General features: G+C 42.8%; 1 protein-coding gene across 7 annotated transcripts in view; it reads right to left on the bottom strand.

Annotated features, from left to right (window-relative positions):
* pde1a (phosphodiesterase 1A, calmodulin-dependent) overlaps nucleotides 1-21,003 on the bottom strand; it is a 555,040-nt gene that overhangs the window by 279,075 nt on the left and 254,962 nt on the right. The gene's annotated exons all lie outside the window — the stretch shown is intronic.

Below are 21,003 nucleotides of genomic sequence, written 5' to 3'. Positions count from 1 at the left end.
TCTTTGCATAACAAGTCAGCATAGGCCGGAGGAGCAAGCAGTAAGTTTACCCCTTCTTGCTGGACCATTAAACCCCTAAACCCCCAACCCCACCCACCCCTCCCCCAGCTCTCAACAACACAGACTCCTCATTCCAGCTGTCACCCAAACACTGCAGGTACACAGGAGAAGGGCAAATGCCATCACTAGGTACCTGCAGGAACAGATCACTGTAGTTAGTTAGGTAAGTGAATTGTGCAATAAGCTGGAAGGGGAAATTCTGGGCAGGAATGTGGTCCGAGAGAGGGAAAGCTTAGGTCAGGGGACTTCCAAGGTTTCCTTCTGGGATCCAGGGAGAAAATAATTTATTTTAAAGCCTGCCTCTTCTGAGTCAATTGTTCCTTGGGGCCTAGTATCCTTAGCACCAAGTGCCAACATGTCACAGGAAATAAATGTACTAAATGGAGTCTGCATTATATTAGACTCCTAACTCGAACTTCAGTGAAACCCTTTCCTGCCTATGGCTAGAGCCTCAGACACTGACTAAAACAAAAATCTTTTAAAATGGCAGGTGGTGTGAGATTACTGAGAAGACAGTAAGAGCCATACTGCTGCTAATTCAACCCTTCACAAATCCCACTCTCAAAAAGTGGAAGGGGTTAAAATTAGAACTATAATCTTCATGAATATTGAAAAGTAGAAGATAATCTTTAAAAACACTAGTTCTATAGTGTAATATCCCCAAGGATATTAAATGCAGTGTTCCTCTCCTTAAATCTGGAACAGTTAACTTTCTTTCTTTAGGCTATTTCATTACTCTGAGACATTTTTGATTCTCTCAGATTTTGAAAGGAAGTGCTACTGTGTAACTGAAGTGATTCATGACATACCTCAAGAAAAATGCCTTCCAATTTTATCCTGGAAAACACTGGAAATTCCAACTCTCTGAGCCTCTTAGGGACAAGTTCCCGTGGTTTGCAAATTTCAAAGAATAGTTTCAAAGAAAATCAGCTACCAGAATTTAATAAGGATTTAGATTTGGGTGAAATACAGGTATCTCGCTTCACTAGAAATTCCAGTCACTGAAATTATTTACCCTCTGAACTCTAATGAAGCTTAAACATACATGATAAAGAATCAGAGTTCTATTCACTTTCAGGAGGAAAAGAATGGCAAGAGTTAAATCAACAAAAGATATCTTGTGCATGCATTAGAGTTAAACTTTGAGATAAATGAGAAAACTCGCTACCACCTTTTGAACTAAATTTTAAGTTCCTTATATATCTTTGCTGCGAATGTAATCCTATTTTCCGTCCTTTTCCCTGATCTGTGTGGGCCACACAGCAACTATAGTCAGAACTATTGTCAAGATCAAAGGGGTGTTCTTAGAATAGTGCAACAGCAAGAAAGAAAATATTAAAAAGATTGCAATTTATGATGCTAGGAGGTACATTAAATGTTGTCCTTGAGCGCTGAGGTTCATTATGCTCAATGGCTGTTGTAAATGTTTAGAGCTCGCTTTCTAGTAACCGTGGTAACACAAGTTAATTATCTTTGTTAGAGAACTTTGTTAAGGATCTTTGTTAAGAGTCTTGTTGGTAGTGGAAGAAATTTGGCAGGCAAAATGGAGGGCTGTGATCAGCCAAGCACCAAATTTGCATCATATGGGATAAATGATGAAAAATCCAACACTATAATCCATCAGTGTACACTCATTTTGTTATTCTTATCATGTTAATAAAAGAACAGATTGCTATGAAGTCTTACATTTGCAATTCTGACTGAGGATTTCCACATCAGTTAACTATTGTATTAAAGTGGGATCTGACTGGTCGCTCACATGGGATGTCAGCTCTGGTATTTTGCTTTTACTAAAAACATTGACATTAAACTACTCATGTACAAGCAATGAATGTATTTCAAAATAAAAGCTACTTCCATTTAACCTTGATGAGAGTATCAAAACATAAGACCAACATGAGCTGCCAATGCAAATGTTATACTGATACCAGTACTCAGAAATGTAGAGGAGTAATATAATCCAACAATGAGCATTTACCTGTTTGATTAGGTGCATGTGGAGATATGCTATTGCAACTCAACTTACTCTGAGAAACATTTCAAATACCCATTAAGGGGCCCTACGTACATACCTTAATTATAATGCACTAAGTGGAGTAGTGCAGCATGAGCAGAAATTTTAAGAACTGTGTGAATCTGTACCTACGGTCCCACTGTGCACTTGCACCAGTATCCTGTGTGAAATTATGTCAGTTGTGCTTAATGAAGGTGTACTTAGCTCATTCAGAACAATCTCTGGCCCTTGAAATAAATACTGTGCACACTTCTGGCTGGATCATTGAGCTCCAAGATTGGGTTTCAGCTTTGATGACATGGTGATGTGAGCTTCCCCTTCCCCACCACCACCTCACTCCCTGCTACCTCCACTCGCTACCCTCCCCCAATGCTGGTCTTGCTTCTCTCCTTGATAATTTGACTCTCTTGACTTATGATGTGGGGATTCCAGTGTTGGACTGGGGTAAACACAGTAAGAAGTCTCATAACACCAGGTAAAAGTCCAACAGGTTTATTTGGCAGCAAAAGCCACAAGTTTTCGGAACGCTGGCTGCCCCTTCGTCAGCTGAGTCCTCCCTTTGTCCTCACCTGACAAAGGGGCAGCCAGCGCTCCGAAAGCTTGTGGCTTTTGCTGCCAAATAAACCTATTGGACTTTAACCTGGTGGGTTGTGAGACTTCTTACTGTCTCTTGACTTACACAGGGAAAGAGTTAGTGCATCAGTATCTTCTCGTAGAAGATGTATGAAGCATCTGCTTGGTGAATATATGTTGAGAGGGACAAGAAGCAAAAGACACTCAGGATAAGGAGGTGTCAATTGGTGAGAAAAGGTCAGTAGTGTGAAGCAAGGAAGGAGTCCTGGGAGATGCTGTTCAGCTTGGTACATCTACCAAGTGAGAAGAGAATGCTGTTAGTGGCTATGATGAAAGGAGAGGCTAGTGTGTGTTTGGAATAAGATGGGGATATGTTATTGTATTGTATTGTGATGGAAGTGAGGGAAGAGATCAGAGTGCTGGGGAAGAAATGGAAAGGACTGTTAATAGTTGTTACTGAGAGAAATAAGGAATGCAAAGCTGTACTCACCTCTGCTACTCAAACGTGGTTGAACTATTGCTGACATTAAAGTCAGGACCTCGGATGATGTTCCTGGAGCTGGCCACCTCTCCACCCTCCATCCAAGCTTAACAGGTTCCTCCCAGTGGTAGTGTAAAATACTTCCCTCTTCTCCTCACAACTTCTAACAGGAGCCCTACAGAGGCTCACAGAATATGGGGCTTCATTCCTTCAGGAAAAGTCACTTTTGGCCACTCTCCAAATTTTCCTGTCCCACCCACGATGGTGCCCACCATTGATGGCACAGAAATACTCCATCCCATGCCCAGCTGCTCTGCTCAGGAACCAGAAGGAAAAGCAGACACACTTTAATAATTGCACTTCCTCTGACTGACAAGCAGTGATTGTTCTGGCCAAGTGAACAGGTATTATAGCAATCAGTTGGAAAACTGTATAAACAAAGCATGAGAGTTAAAACACCCTGGACCTGGTCTCTGATGCAGCAGATGACTGTCTATCTCAGATCACCAATCAGAATTAGGGCATTTACAAAAGTTTCTGAAGTACCCTGCTTCACTGCTTTTAACTTTCTGTTTTGACAGAACTCACTCCCCCATTTGTTCTTTTCTACAATTGAATCTTTGAAGGTTTCAGCAGTGTTTGGAAGTGAGAGAACTGTAAGCCAAAGATGGATCCAAACAACAGGCGAGTGAATTAGGATGGGTTAGGGGCTGGGGTGGGTACAGATTCAGAGGCAGGACAGGGAGTTGGCTTTCACAGGCACTGAGTATCTGACAAGGTCATTATCCCCCACACTGCCCATCCCCTCCAGGGTTTGGTTTCCCAGCTCATCTTGTGGTAACTGCCATGCCCACTGCTTGTTGAATACAGCAACAGTGGGACGATTCCCTTAAACAGGGTATTTCTTAATTATATTATTATTTATCATTAATCTCAATCAGGGCAGAGGCAGGAAGGTAGCAGGGTCCTCACACATTGCTCACTGAACCAATTAAATGCCCCTGCTTCCAAATTCATCTTGGAAGAGGGCATTAAATTCCCTCCATTGAGTCAGCTTGCCTAAATCAATTTACAATATGATGTATTCTGAAACTGTGTAGCCCCAGAGTGCCATCTTAAAAACTACCCCTTTTCTCTTTGACCTTCTCAGCAGCTATGGGCCTAGAAGAAACTAGAAGAAACTCTCTTTGAGAGGAGGATCCTCCAGCCGAGGCACTGGTTTCATAGAATCCAACAGTGCAGAAGGAGGCCATGCAGCCCATCGAACCTGCACTGACCACTATTCCCACAACCCCATGCATTTACCCTAGCTAGTCCCCTTGACACTAAGGATCGATTTAGCATGGCCGATTCACCTAACCCATGTATCTTTGGATTGTGGGAGGAAACCAGAGCACCTGGAGGAAAACCTAATTGTTTATGCTCCATCTTATTCAAACACAACACAGAAAAATGAAATTGAGGGTCAGCAGTTATTTCTGCATGAGTATTTGTCTAAGGGTTCATATGTGACTGAAGACCCAAAGTTTGGACCCTATAGATCAGTGCAGTAACCCACCTCATAAGAACCTACTTTTGCAGCTTTGTTGAGAACTCAAGATTCCATTGCAGATTCTAGACTCAAACTAATACTCCAACCTTGAGAGGCAACTTTCAATTCAGAGAAATTGATGAAGTAAGTTTTTCAAGGCATCATTTCCCTTCTACACTTTGCTGCCTCGCTATTCAGGTGCTGAGTAGATGTGTTGGTGTCTCTCAGGATGTTCACTTGTCTGCTTCCTCACCATCCCTTCAACAGATATCAGCCATGGTGCTAGATCATTAATTGGCCCAGACTGCTACCATGTCAGGTAGATTGGAGCAACATGCAGCCAGACTGTCAGAGGGATGAGCTTCCACAGCCACAAGCATCTTAGGGGTCCCCACACAAGCAACAATAGCCTTCCAGCAACTCTAATTAAGCCAGTGAGGTGAACATCGTGTAGGAGTAAGACAGTTAATAGCCATGTATTTCAAGAATAGCTTGATAATTTGATTGACATTAGCATTCATGGCAATAATTGTTTGGGATTAAAATTAAAAGTAGTTCCTTTAGCACCCTGTCATTTTATCCCATTGACATTCTTTACTAAAAGAAACAATGCTGGCAGGTTGGTTAAATGGTTTCAATGCTGTTTAATGCAAAATTAAAGGAGTGGTAAAGTGATAACAAAGACTCTTAAAACTGAGGAGTTTTTTTTGTCACTTTTTAGGTATTGAATGTGACAAGGTTGCTGCAAAGGGAACTCCATCCGTTGCTCCTTCATATCTCCAGCTGAGATGTGTTGTGCTCCTCAATTTCTTGTAGTCCTTCATCCAAATCTTCCTAATGTTACTTGTGGTATGCCTCCTCTACCCTAATCCTCACTGTACTGCCATGTTGTAGAGTGCAACAAACTGCAATGGTGAAACCTATTTTGGCTGGGTTACATCGTAGCAGGACCATGTAGCGATCAAGAAACTTGAACCTTCACCAATGCTATACTCTATAAAGCTCCTGCTGGTCTTGTTGCTCTCAATATACCTGTTGTTCAGATATGATGGGGCTGAGGGACAGTGATCAGCTTTGTAGCCACTCTCTGAGTTCCTAGAAGTATCAATAATGTGGGAGCATGTGTGGGTTTGCAGGTATATGAATGAATGTTGGTCCATGAGGCATCAGAACTGGTGCCAGCAAACCTGGCACTGAATGTTCTTTCTCCAGTGCTCATCCACCTATTGCAAATGAATGCAGTGAAAGTCCTTTCACAAGAACACAAGAAATAGAAGCAGGAGTAGACTACCAGGCCTTTCAAACCTGCCCCACCATTTAATACGATCGTGGCTCATCTATGCTTTTCTGTGCCATTTCCCCACAGCCCTCTATTCTTTGAACTATCAAATATTTATTCACCTCCACTTTAAATACTTCTAATGATTCAGTCTCCACTACCCTTTGAAGCAGAGAATTCCAGAGATTCAATACCCTCTTAAGAAGAAATTTCTATGCAGCTCAGTTCTAAAATCAGTTATGTCCCCTTGTTCGAGACTGTCCCACTAGTGAAAACACCTCACCACCTCCCCCGTCAAACCCCTCTGGATCTTATATGTTTTAATAAGGTCACCCCTCACTTTTCAAAACTCCCAGGAATATAGACACAGACTATTTAGTCTCTCTTGATAGGACAGGAATTAGCCCGATGAATCTCCTTCGGACTGCTTCCGATGTTACCATACTCTTCTTAAGGTAAGGGGACCAAAACTGCACACAATATTCCAAGTGGGGCCTCACCAACACCCCAAACAATTGCAACAAAACCTCCTTATCTTAAAACTCCAACCCTATTGCAATAAAGGCCAAAACGTAGTTTGTCTTCTTAACTACTTGTTGGACCTACTTGCTAGCTTTTTGTGATTCATGCACTGGAACACCCAGTTCTCTCTGTACTTTACTCACCTGCAGTATCTCTCCATTTAGATAATAATCTGCCTTTTGATTCCTCCTGCCAAAGTGCATGACCTGACATTTGTTACTTCTGTTGACAAAATCTGCTTGCTCAGTTTCTGTTGGGTTTCTAGTTGCCCTAGTGCAGTCTATTGTACCCATATACAAGAGAAATTGCAAATTCTAGGATTCTCCCTTTCTGGCTGGTGCTATCCAATGGAAAAATAATGTGCTGACTTGTTCTGGAAAGAATTTGGCATTCTTGGGTGTGTCCTGATGAGTGCAAGATGTAAATCCTCAGCAAGCTGTCTCTCTTTTCAACAATATTAATTTCTATACAGCCAACAACTGAATGAACAGTATTGGAGAAGACTACAGAGGCTGGAGTTGTTCTCCCTAACCATTAAGAGGAGATTTTATAGAGGTGTTTAAAATCATGAAGGACTTAGATAAAGTAAATAAAGATAAAACTGCTTCTAACAGATGAAGGGTTGATACCAGATGGCACAGATTTAAATTTTTTGACTAAAAAAACCAAAGGCAACAGGAGCTTGTCACTATTTAGGGTTTGGATTGCACAGATTCAATTGATACAATTCAATAGAATCCCTCAATGGGAAATTGAATAAATACTTAAAGGAGGATACACTGGAAGAATATGAAGAGCAGAGGGTACTTTGAAATAGTTGGCACTGGCACACTGGCTTAAATGGCCTGCTGTGCTGTTATTCCATGATTCAACAGTGCACTGTAAACTAGTATCTACTAAGTAAAAAAACTGTAACAAATTCACTGTGCCTGTGCAGCCATAGTAAATAATGAATGAATTAACCAATATGCGTCACTGCTAGTGCATTTTGTTGTCATAATAAATACAGAAACAACAGTTCCTTGTTAGCTTCATAACAAAGCTGTCTCAATAGGTGTATGTTGGAAAGTATAATTAGAAACAGCCAAAAGGAAGGCAGGAAAGTGAAAGGTGTCAGCCTGGTTCTTTTCATGCCCCTCGCTGTGAGATGATGACTGTGGGCGGCATGGTAGCGCAGTGGTTAGCACTGCTGCTTCACAGCTCCAGGGTCCTGGATTCAATTCCCAGCTCGGGTCACTGTCTGTGTGGAGTTTGTACATTTCCCTCGAGTCTGCGTGGGTTTCCTCCCACAGTCCAAAATGTGCAGGTGAGGTTGATTGGCCATGCTAAGAAATTGCCCCTTAGTGTCCAGGGATGCGTAGGTTAGAGGGATTAGTGGGTATAATATGTAGGGATATGGGGGTAGGGCCTGGGTGGGATTGTGTTTGGTGCAGACTCAAAGGGCCTCTTTCTGCACTGTAGGGTTCTATGATTGACTAAAGTGTTGATAATTTTCTACTAGCCATTAGCACAGGATTCAAGCAAAGACTTCCATAGCTTCAGACAATTTCGCTGGTTAATGTGGAGCAAATAACCAATTGCAACATTGGCAAACCTATTATCAAACACTTTAGATTAACCTCAATGGCATTGTTATATTAGCCTGGCACCACAGAAATGGAATGCATCGTCTGACTGTGAGCAAGATGTCAAAGTAGCTCTCAATGCATTTACTCTGAGGGTTTTCCCTGGTAATCTCAAAATATAATGGCAAATCTTTGGGATCATACTGATACCATTTATCAATGTGACCACTTTTTTCAAATCATGGGGCAACATCATTGAGCCCATGGGCTGGTTTGGGATATCCATGAAAAAATGGATAGAGGTACAACTGTGTTCCAGTAATGAAAGATGAAAGTAACAAAAACCCATTGAAGAAGGTCTAATTATTTTTCAGTGCACCTCTTAATCCTAGTGATTGAGTGTTGAGTTCTCCAACTGTTCTCTTAATCAAATTCCTTCCATCTTCCCAGCCTCCCCTTAAACTCAAAATAGTGGTGATGGATTAGCCTGGATTCCAATGGGTAACAGATAAAGGCGTAAGAGGTTAAATTGATTTATGTAGTTTTTTGTTTTAGGTACTACATGATCAACAAAAATGGGGTCAGATGTGTACACAGTTCCAACAGAAATTACATCTTGGCAAGGGGCCAGCTAGCAGGATGTATAGCAGGCACATTACAATGCCAATCAGTGTCCAATACTGATTTGGTTCAATCACTGCTACTTTTGAACTCAACACAATAGCCAACAGGTCAGTCTTATATAAATGGAATAAATGGATGCTATTCTGGTTGGCAGTTGGTGACTAGTGGCGTGCCACAGGTATCGGTGCTGGGGCCTCAACTGTTTACCATATACATAGACGATCTGGAGGAGGGGGCTGAATGAAGGGTAACATAGTTTGCTAATGACACGAAGATGAGTGGGAAAGCGAATTGCGTGGAGGACGCGGAAAGTCTGCAGAGAGATTTGGATAGGCTGAGTGAGTGGGCGAGGACCTGGCAGATAGAGTATAACGTTGGCAAATGTGAGGTTATCCACTTTGGAAGAAATAATAGTAGAATGGAATATTATTTAAATACTGAAAAGTTGCAGCATGCTACGGTGCAGAGGGACCTGGGGGTCCTTGTGCACGAATCACAAAAACTCAGTCTGCAGGTGCAGCAGGTGATCAAGAAGGCAAATGGAATGTTGGCCTTTATCGCGAGGGGGATAGAATATAAAAGCAGGGAAGTCTTGCTGCAACTGTACAAGGCACTGGTGAGGCCGCAACTGGAGTACTGTGTGCAGTTTTGGTCCCCTTGTTTGTGAAAGGATATATTGGCCTTGGAGGGAGTGCAGAGAAGGTTCACCAGGTTGATACTGGAAATGAGGGGGTTAGCTTATGAGGAGAGATTGAGTAGATTGGGCCTATACTCGTTGGAGTTTAGAAGGCTGAGGGGGGATCTTATAGAGACTTACAAGATAATGAAGGGGCTAGATAGGATAGAGGTAGAGAGATTCTTTCCACTCAGAAAGGAAAACAGAACTAGCGGGCATAGCCTCAAAATGCGGCGGGGGGGCGCAGTTTAGAACAGAGTTGAGGAGGAACTTCTTCTCTCAGAGGGTGGTGAATCTCTGGAATTCTCTGCCCGTTGAAATGGTGGAGGTTACCTCATTGAATATGTTTAAGTCATGGGTAGATAGATCTCTGATCGATAAGGGAATTAAGGGTTATGGGGAGCAGGCGGGTAAGTGGAACTGATCCACTTCAGATCAGCCATGATCTTACTGAATGGCGGCACAGGCTCGAAGGGCTAGATTGCCTACTCCTGCTCCTATTTCTTATGTTCTTATGTTAACCGCATATAGCTGAACGCAATGTTAAGCGGCATGGAGGACCTCCTTAACAGTACATTGGAGGGATCATAAGCAACCCATTGGTGAGTTGCTGGACTTTTTCTTCTGACTGTTAATACAATGGTACATAGTTATGGAGATTTTCTATACTTGGCTAAACTCTGAATAGTCTACCTTGAGTGATCTGGCTGGTGCTGAAGCACTTTTCTATTTATCATGTTGAAATAATTTGCTATCAGATGCGGATGTCCTGGCAGAGCTTCCTCTGGGTATTAAGCATGAGATATGAATGAAGAATGGCTACACAGCTGGATAAGTTTCTAAAAAAGACAAAGGGAGAAGCATTTTCATCTGTAGACCATTTCCAGTGAGCATCTTTGGGGAGCAATTGTCTTAAGTAAACTTCATTGGTGGCCAATGCTCAAAATGTCTTTTCTTGTAAACAATGTGAAATTTGCTAACGGCTGCAACCATAATTGCATTTCCAAAAGGGTGTGATTTTCTGTCCCCCACCCCCACTGTTGGGATTCTCCAGTGCTACAGAAAGTCAATAGACCTTTGGCTGCACTGCCGAATCTTCCGCAGGGATCCCACCACAATGGGGCGAGACAAACCATGGTTCCTATCTTTTACCAATCTGGCTCCTACAGGCTGCTGCTGGATTATAAGCAACATTTTGCAATTTGCAATGCATTGCTGCGTAAGGCACATCACTGATGTGTTTTATATATTTATACACAGAGTGAGGGATCTTATCACCTCAATATGAACAAAACAGCGGTGCCCTTTTTGGATCAGAAACTGAGATCTTCTGGTTACTCTACCCAGGGGTCAGCCAATATAGAGCCTGCCTCCAGGACTATGCCCAGTTGGGGAGAGTGAGCAGGATGAAGTTTCAAAAGAATGAATAAAGGATCAGGATTTACAAAGACCAGCCACATTCACAGTGCTCAGTGACAGGCACAAAAGAGGAAGAGGATGAGTTCTGAGGTAGGGAAGAGAAACCTTTCAAATCTTGGATGGATCACTGAAGGTCATATTAGAAGCAGTCAAGACATGGAGATAGGTGCTCTTTCCACAGGATAGTTGCCAATCAGATAGCAGTAGCAGATGATGGATCCAGTGGTGCTGTAATAGCAAGCTAAAGAAGATAGAGGCTTGATTCAGGAATGAGAATAAGTTGCTGCAACTTCCTGTTCCTTGAAGACAAAATTAGTTGATTGAAGCCATCTAGACCAAATTGCATTAGTTCTGCAAATTGACATTTGTGTTGAAGGTTGTGTCTGTGGAACTTAGCTGTTCCACAGACTTGCTGCTATATAATGGGGTTCAAATTACATCCAAGAAGGAAAGGAACTGAAAATCTTCTGAAGGACTTCACAACTTAGTTTAAGGGCCTATGTGCATTGTCGCCTGCCAAGTCCATTCATAAGATTGCATTTGCCATTTAATATGTGATGTTTGTTTTACTATCAACCACAATTTGCCTGTTAATTCATTTTTAACTTACGTGGATTCTAAGTGTTAGAGAAAGGAGGTTATCATGGATGGAAATCAGTATTGCTTTATTTGACTCTTGTATAGTAACATTTTTTCAATTATAAACCGTGGAATCTTGTGGCTTCAATCTTTAAGTAAAAATCTAGGATTTCAGATTTCTTTTTTAGAAAGAAGTGGTTACTGGTCTCTGCTGAGATTGGAACACCATCATAAGCTGAATCATATTTCTATTTTTGGGATTACAGGTGTGATTAATAGACCTATTGACATATTGGAGATGAAGAAAAATTAGTTTCTAAGAACTCCAGGAACCCACATTTAGACTTTCATAGTCATTTGAAAACATATTGGGATAAATCTTTGTCTCTACTGCCTAGGTATAAAGTGTTGCTTGGACAAAGCAGGAAGAAGCAAAGAGGGCAGGAGGATCTCATATGCATAACCAAGGCTTCCCACTCTCCCTCCATTAACTTAAGAGGACTGAGTGTTGAGCACACACTATTAAAAATTTTGGTCCACAAAGTTTCTCTCTGTGTACTGTTCAGCCAATACTACATTGGTGGTACAAATAAAAATCTCCTCCTATATGCTTGAATTACTTGCACATTTAAAGTCACTGAATTAAATACACACTAAATTACTCATGCATTTCTGCAATTACCATCTGATGGTGCATAAAACCTAAAAACTGTTAGATTACTTCCAGTTGCAGAATTAGGCAATTAAAGCATCAATTTAATAAATGCAACATGAAAGCAGAAAAGCCACAGCAAGTAATAAAGACACAGAGCTTTAAGGAGACTTTTATAGTCAAATCAAAAGAAGAATGTGCTTTTTAGAAAGCATGTTGCTAAAAACTGCAACAATGATAAAACAGACTGTATTTTTGTACCATCTTTGTATGTTTGTAGAAATGGGTGTCAAGATAAAGAAGTGTGTGTTTTAAGCTGGGCCTTAAAAAAGAAGAGAAGGGATTTAAGGACAGAACATAAATGGTGGAAGTTAGATTGTTGCAGACATAATCATTAATAATCAGATGAAGGAGATTACAGAGATAAGGAGGGCAAGACATTGAAGGAATTTCATCACAATATTGTATATTTTACATTGGAGGATTTAGGGAAATGAGAGCCACTGCTGGTGAGCAAAAATTAGAGTGATGGGTGAGCAAAACTTGATGCAAGATAGACTACAGACGGCAGAATTTGGGCTGAATTGGGTTTACAGAAAATGAAGAATGGGAAGTCAGTCAGCAGAACATGGAACTGGTTGGGTTGAAGATAACAAAGGTATGAGTAAGGGCTGCAGCAGCAAATGGGCTGAGAAAGCATCAGCTTCAGGCAACATTACACAGGTGGAAGCTACCACTTTTTGTAATGGAGAATATATAGCAATGGTAACTCAGCTTGAGTTGGGATAGGATGTCAAGACAGCGAACAACCTGTTTCAGTCTAAATCAATGGCAGGAATTTTGGGCTCCCTCACACCGCAGTGTGTTTTGCAGCAGCAGCCCCACCATTGCTTGGCAGTGGGATCATCTGGTCCCATCACTGTTTATGGGTTTCCAGTTATTCACAGCCTCTGCCGCTGGGGATCCATGGTGGGCTGTTGCTATTGATGACACCGGAAGATCCCACTATCCAGAAAATCCGGTCCATATGGGGTGAGCTTGGGTAAGATGCTCTTTCAAGGAGTTGCTGCAGACTCAATGGGCTGAATGGCCTCCTTATGCACTGTTGGGATTCTATCAATTCTTTGATATTGAGCAGTATTAAAAATTTGTCACTAACCTTTAACTGCCCAATTAACTGTTCCAGCTTTCCATTTGCCACAACCATTTTGAACATGAATATCCTCTCATTTTTTTAACTGCCACACACACACAGACGGCAGCAATAGCTGCCAATCTGAGCTAGAATGTGGCCCATTTCTCTGGCCTTCCGCCTAAATTCCCTCCTCCTCAGCCACTAATGGACGGCTGATCTGTCTCTAGGGTCACAAATCGAGCTCCATGGCACACAGGAGATGGACTCCTTGGAATCGAACCCACTTCCTGGTTCCCGTCTGCGATAGGAAATTCAGCCCCTTCAGATAATTCTACGATATCTTTCACATTGATACATCACCTTGCTTTGATCGTCATCTAAAAGGGGTCACTTCTGCCAATGTAAGAGCCCCTCAGTACAGCACAGAGATGTCAGCCTAGATTATAAGCTCAAATCTAAGTATGGCTGAAACATGAAATCTTGTGACTGCAGGAGGAGAACATCATCAACTTATCCAAGGTAAGACATTAACAAGAAAAGCTGAAAAATGATTGAAATTAAAGCATGCAGAATTTTTTTCTCTTTCTGAGTAAAGGTCAGTTAACTCAGAGCGACGTAAATGCCACACCTGATGAAAGCTTTGCTCTTTTTCATAACTTAGTGCGAACTTAAGCAAACAACAGAAGGACCTTGCATCTAGTTTGATATGGGGGGTGATTTTCTGACCTCACCACACCCGGCCCAGATCATTGCCAATCCAGGAAAATAGTGTGCAGGCCTTTCTAATAGTGCAAACTGGATCATGCATAGAAAGGCCATGGAGCAATTAGCATATTTAAAGTAGCATTTAAATACGCAGAACCCATTTGACACAGGATTCTCTCAGTTCTTGGGACCTTCTGACGTTTGGATGAGACCAGCGCGACTCATCACCAGTCATATGTGACGGCTGTGCTGAGGGCTCCAGAAGCTATTGATGACCTCGGGTGGTCAGGGATATGGTTGGGTGATGCCTATCTGGCTGGTTGTTCGTCCATTGTCGTCGATGAGGACCTCGACACCATTAGTCATTTTGAGGCTGAATGCGATGTGTCCGAAGATGACTGATCAGGCCAATTCGGGCACGCAATGTCCTGGCACAAATTGGACAGACTTGTGTAGACACTGTAGTTGTTGTGCTGGTGGCTCTGGACTTGCACAGCTCGCGCTTAAGTTGTGCTTCAGCAATACACCTTGCTTCGTAAGCGTGACAGCCTTTGTGGATGAGGCAGCGCCAGGTAGGGCAGTTTTGTGCCAGCGTTTCCCAGCTGGTCATGTCAATGTCAAGTGACTTCAGGGAGGCCTTGAGTGTGTCTTTGTAATGTTCTTCTGCCCTCTATGTGAGCGTCTTCCAGCAGAGAGTTCCCCAAAAAGGAGCTGCTTGGGTGTGCGCGCGTCTGACATAAGGATGACATGACCTGCTCACTGGGTCTGCGCTCTCATCAGCAGTGTGTGGACTGATGGTGGACTTGCTCTAGAGAGAGCTTCAGTGTCTGGTACTTTGTCTTGCCATCTGACGCGTACTGTTCTGCGAAGACAAGTCATGTGGAAATGATTGAGCTGTTTTGGAAGCCTTCAATACACAGTCCACGTTTCACAGGCATACAGGAGGGTAGTGAGTACCACAGCGCTGCAGACCTTCAGTTTTGTTGCTGGGCTGATTCCTCGATGTTCCCACACAGTGGAGCATAGTCTACTGAAAGTAGAACTTGCCTTTGCTATTCTGGAGTTAACTTCTGTATCAATAGTCACTGTTTGGGAAAGGGTGCTGCCAAGATAAGTGAACTGGTCCACTGCCTGCAGTTTCTGCCGTCTTATTGAATCGCTGCTATCCATCACAGGAAAAACCCTCTCAAGAGTCCTGCTAAATCGTCTGGTCACTCATCTGGAACAGGGCCTGCTTCCAGAGTCACAGTGTGGCTTCTGCAAAGGTCAGGGGACTACTGACATGATTTTTGCTGCGCACCAACTTCAGGAGAAGTGCCAGGAGCAGGATCGCGAGCTCTACACAACCTTTGTTGACCTCACAAAAGCTTTCGACACTATCAACTGACAAGGCCTATGGAAGACCATGTCAAAGTTCAGCTGCCCCCCCAAATTCATTCAGATGGTCTGCCAGTTCCATGATGGCATGATAGCCAGTGTACTTGATGGCAGAGAACCCTCTGAGGCATTCCCAGTCGCCTATCTGGCAGTGCCTATCTGGCACCCAGTGCCAAGGGGACAGGGACTGAGTGTGAGTGGGGCCTGAGTAGGGGTTGGGGTTGTGGTGCAGGGGTGGGGCATGAAGGGAGGTTGTGAAGCCGTGCAGGATGACGGGGTATGACAGGTATCGTGATGGGAGCATGTCGCGGTCATGATGGGGAGGGGAAGGGTTGGGGGTCATAAAGGGGAACCCATTGGGAGGGTCCCAATGCCGGATCAGGGCACTCCTTGCATAGCTTCCCCTTGCATAGCACTCCCCTGCATCCCCTCCTTTGCATAGTCCCCATTTTGCATAGTCCCTCCTGCATTCTGCTGTTGCACAGCCCTCCCCCCCCCCATGCATCATACCTTGCGTAATTCTTCCAGCATAACCACCACCACCGCCCCCCCCCCTCCACCCCGTCATGGTGCATACCCTCCCACCCCATTCAGGCCCCACCTCTAATTATGCCACATTCCATGGTACATTTATGGTGTTCAACCGTGCACTGCCAGGGTGGCAGGTAGACACTGCCAAGACAGCACTGCCTGATGGGCACTGTCTGGCCATCCAGGGGGTTCAATGGCCTTTGATTCCCACGGCATGGTCATCTTGTCTCCACAAGGAGGAAGTGTCCGTGACGCCGTACGATGCCATGCGGGATGAGTAAATGTCATCCAAATGTGAGATCATCTATTTTGGTAGGAATAACAGCAAAATGGACTATTATTTAAATGGTAAAAAATTGTAACATGCTGCTGTGCAGAAGGACCTGGGTGTCCTTGTGCAAGGAATCTCAAGGAGTTGGTTTGCAGGTGCAGCAGGTAATTAAGAAGGCAAATGGAATTTTGTCCTTCATTGCTAAAGGGATGGAATTTAAAAACAGCGAGGTTATGTCGCAGCTGTATTAGGTGCTGGTGAGGTCACACTTGGAGTACTGTGTACAGTTTTGATCTCCTTACTTGCGAAAGGATATATTGGCCTTGGAGGGAGTACAGAAAAGGTTCACCAGGCTGATACTGGAGATGAGAGGGGTTAGCTTATGAGGAGAGATTAAATAGACTGGGCCTGTACTTGTTAGAGTTTGGAAGGCTGAGGGGGGATCTTATAGAGACTTACAAGATAATGAAGGGACTAGATAGGGTAGAGGTAGCGAGATTCTTTCCACTTAGAAAGGAAAACAGAACTAAAGGGCACAGCCTCAAAATAAGGGGAGGGGCAGTTTAGAACGGAGTTGAGGAGGAACTTCTCCACTCAAAGGGTGGTGAATCTCTGGAATTCTCTGCCCATTGAAGTGGTGGAGGCTACCTCGTTGAATATATTTAAGTCACAGGTAGATAGATTTCTGATAGACAAGGGAATTAAGGGTTATGGAGAGAAAGCGAGCAAATGGAACTGATCCACTTCAGATCAGCCATGATCTTATTGAATGGCGGGGCAGGCTCAAAGGGCTAGATGGCCTACTCCTGCTCCTATTTCTTATGTTCTTATGTTCTTTACTTGAGAAGGAATATATTGGCACTGGAGGGCGTGCAGAGGAGATCCTGGACCGGTAGACGGGCGCCGCAACAGCTCGGTGACTAGCACTGCTAGCTGTGCAGATACATGGATTTGGGCCTGTGTCTGTGGGAGTTTGTGCATTCTCCCTGTGGATGCGTGGGTTTCCTCCGGGCGCTCCGGTTTCCTCCCACACCCCAAAGATGTGCTCTTAGGCTGATTGGTTTTACCAAATTGACACTATTCTCCCCTGAATCTGGCTAAGTCAGGGGTTCTATTTGTAGATACGCAGGGTAGATTAGGTGTAGGGTGATGCGGCGGCGCGGGCTTGTTGGGCCAAAGGGCCTGTTTCCCGTGCTGGGTTGTTCTTTGTTTGTTTCTCTTTGTTTGATTCACTAGGTTGATTCTGGAGTTGAGAGGATTGGCTTATGAGGGGAGACTGAGTAGACTGGGGCTATACTCATTGGAATTCAGAAGAATGAGGAGCGACCTCATAGAAACATAAGATTATGAAGGGAAAAGATAAGATAGAAGCAGGGAAGTTGTTCCCACTGGCGGGAGAAACTAGTACTAGGGGGTTTGGCCTCAAAATAAGGGGAAGCAGATTTAAGACTGAGTTGAGGAGGAACCCCTTCACACAAAGGGTTGTGAATCTGTGGAATTCCCTGCCCAGTGAAACAGTTGAGGCTACCTCATTACATGTTTTTAAGGCAAGGATAGATAAAGTTTTGAACAATAAAGGAATTAAGGGTTATGGTGAGCTGGCAGGTAAGTGGAGCTGAGTCCATGGAAAGATCAGCCATGACCTTATTGAATGGTTGGGCAGGCTCGAGGAGCCAGATGGCCTACTCCTGCTCCTAGTTCTTATGTTTGTATATTAACATGCAAATCAGCTTCATGCCCTCTCTGGGCACAAAGCTGATCCCACCAGCTGAACATTGCGCGTGGCACCAAACCAGGCGCAAACTCATTTCCTGGCCTTACACGGAATTTTACCAGCCTGCAGCACCAATCAACTGGCCCAGAGGGCAGATAAGATCGCGGCAACCCCAATTAGACATTACGTGTCTAATGTGAGGTTATTCACTTTGGAAGAAATAATAGTAGGAAGGAATATTATTTAAAGGGTGAAAAGCTGCAGCATGCTACTGTGCAGAGGGACCTGGGGGTCCTTGTGCACGAATAGCAAAAACTCAGTCTGCAGGTGCAGCAGGTGATCAAGAAGGCGAATGGGATGTTGGCCTTTACAGCAAGGGGGATAGAATATAAAAGCAGGGAGGTCTTGCTGCAACTGTATAAGGCACTGGTGAGGCTGCAACTGGAATACTGTGTGCAGTTTTGGTCCCCTTATTTGCGTAAGAATATATTGGCCTTGGGGGGAGTACAGAGAAGGTTCATCAGGCTGATACCGGAGATAAGGGGGTTAGCTTATGAGGAGAGATTAAATAGACTGGGCCTGTACTCGTTGGAGTTTAGAAGGCTGAGGGGGGATTTTATAGGGACTTACAAGATAATGAAGGGACTAGATAGGGTAGAGGTAGAGAGATTCTTTCTGCTTAGAAAGGAAAACAGAACTAGAGGGCACAGCCTCAAAATAAGGGGGGGGGCAGTTTAGAACGGAGTTGAGGAGGAACTTCTTCACTCAAAGGGTGGTGAATCTCTGGAATTCTCTGCCCATTGAAGTGGTGGAGGCTACCTCGTTGAATATATTTAAGTCACGGGTAGATAGATTTCTGATAGACAAGGGAATTAAGGGTTATGGGGAGAAAGGGGGAAAGTGGAACTGATCCACCTCAGATCAGCCATGATCTTATTGAATGGTGGGGCAGGCTCGAAGGGCTTACTCCTGCTCCTATTTCTTATGTTCTTACGAGCAACGGAAAAGAATATTAGACATTGTGCAAACTAACTGCTGATTCTGAACAGCCTGTATTCTCATCATCACCCAAAGTGAAAACTACATCCCTCCCCACCAATTCTTCAAAATATTGTCATCAGCATTCTGTTTGCCAGATCTCCCAAGCACTGAAGTTCTGACTTGCTTTGATCTCCGAACCAAAGCTATTTTTCAGTGCTCCCTGAATATTAAATTCTCAAAGGCAGTCAGTCCCATCATAGGGATTAGACAAAAGTTGGTTCCAGCTGCATTTTGAAAGGTAGTCCCGTGTCTTTAAAGAGAAGTGCAAGTCTGTAGGCAGAGTTGCACTTACAAAGCAACTTATATCCTGCTGGATCAAGGACTCAAAAGTCTATAACAATTCATTTAAAAATGTGCATTTGTACTTTAATTTGCTTTCAGCAAAACCACAGCCTAAGTCCGCTAAAAAGATTGACAGATTATTGAGAGGAGGATACAGGGAACACAGATAATCAAGGTTCCATTATGTTTTAAATAGCAAAAATACAATAAATCAAAGACCAATGCAGCACAAGTTGATGTGGACACAGTTACAGCAGTATTACAACAATATTTCTGTGGTTGATTTTTATGCTTTAATTATACAGAGAAGGATAATGGACAGGTGGAAATCATTGGAAGATTTCCACTCATTCCGACATGTTATTCTTCTCAGTAATCAAATACTATTGCTTTGTGAACTTGTAATCAATCTAGTCATTAATCAATGGCTACATGTTAATGATACAAATCATTCTAGTGCTTGACAACTATTAGGACAGTCTAATAATATGTATTGCACTGACCCATGGCTTATATATGGATGCATTGTGTGTTTGTGAGGCTTTACTATCTATCCCCTCTTTCTCCCTCCTTTTGTATCATAGAATAACAGTTCCCGGATTCACTACTGGGAGAGTACACGCTGAAACTGGTGTCGACCTTACTGAACTGTCTTCTTCCCTGCCCTTTTCAAATCTATTCAAAACTGCCTAGAACAATGAGTCCAAGTTAAGTTAGGACATATTTTAACACAAGATTTCTTTGTGGAGTTTGATAGCTTTTATATAGACACAAAACACGTCATGCAGGTGAGATTATAAAACACAGGCCGCTGATTTTCAATTCCACCACGCTTTGCTCTTTATACAAAGATGTCAGTGTATCCTTCACAAATGGACAATGGTGCACTGGATAATTCTGATATCATGACGATCAAACTTTTCTACTGATTAAAGTAGTAATGTCACTTTACCAGCTATGTGAGTTTACTCAGCCTTTTACTTTTCCTCATGCAGGATTAGATCCATTTGAAATGATAAATGCCAGTGTAAATAGTCCGTTCATGTTTTATGTGCAAGTTTGTTTATTTATCCCATCAATTTCACAGTTATGATATACCACAGATGTCATAAACTTTAGTCCAATGGGAGTGTAAGTGGGTCTTGAGATGTCACTTGCTATAAACAAGATAGCATGAACACTATTTCCTTTTCCAACCACAGAACCCTTGTTATGAGTGCCAGAAATAATGTCATTCCCATGCTAAGTTACCAGCGGATTGCTATCAACATCAATTAGTGTAGCTCAGGGACAGTTAAAATTAAAGTACACTGACAGAGGGAAAAAAATATTTTACACACGACAAAAGTTGGCTCTTTCTTTAAATAAGTAAACCCCGCTTCTGCTGCTTTTCTCTGGAGAGCATCATATTTTGAACTATTAAAAAACAATTCCACACTGGGACTTTGTTCAAACAAAATCCTTCTCTGGTTTTATGAAGCTATGAAAATCTATTTCCTATCAGCGCCACAGTTGTCCACATAATACACAGAATACTTACTTTGCAAACTGGATCTTAAAATTAACACTTGTAATGCATCAGCAACGATGACTTTTCTGCTGGAGGTTTAACAGACTAATGATTAAAAACACAGCCTTTGCAGTGAACTCAGATGCAATGTTCCGTAACTAATGGTTTTTAAACCACAGTGTACAGCAAGCACATGCACAATGCTGTATAAAAAGTCTGCAGGATACTTTTTAAAGCTTGATCAAAGTGCAAAAACTTCACTTACTCAACAGCAATATGGAAGGATCTTAAAAAGTATAAAGTGATTTCATTGCTAGGTTATTACATTATTTGTCAGGACGTTAACAGCTTACAAAATTAACCATTACGCAGCTACATAAAACAAAATCCTGCCACGATTTCTTTGTAACAACTCTTAACAGAAAGGAAAAGCAGAAAACTTTAGCAACAAAATGCAAATAC

The sequence above is a fragment of the Carcharhinus amblyrhynchos genome, chromosome 11 (genome assembly GCF_965287045.1).
Source record: "Carcharhinus amblyrhynchos chromosome 11, sCarAmb.v2.hapA, whole genome shotgun sequence".
Classification (NCBI taxonomy): domain Eukaryota; kingdom Metazoa; phylum Chordata; class Chondrichthyes; order Carcharhiniformes; family Carcharhinidae; genus Carcharhinus; species Carcharhinus amblyrhynchos.
Note: the sequence above shows the minus strand (reverse complement) of the source record. Positions and strands in the feature narration are given on the sequence as shown.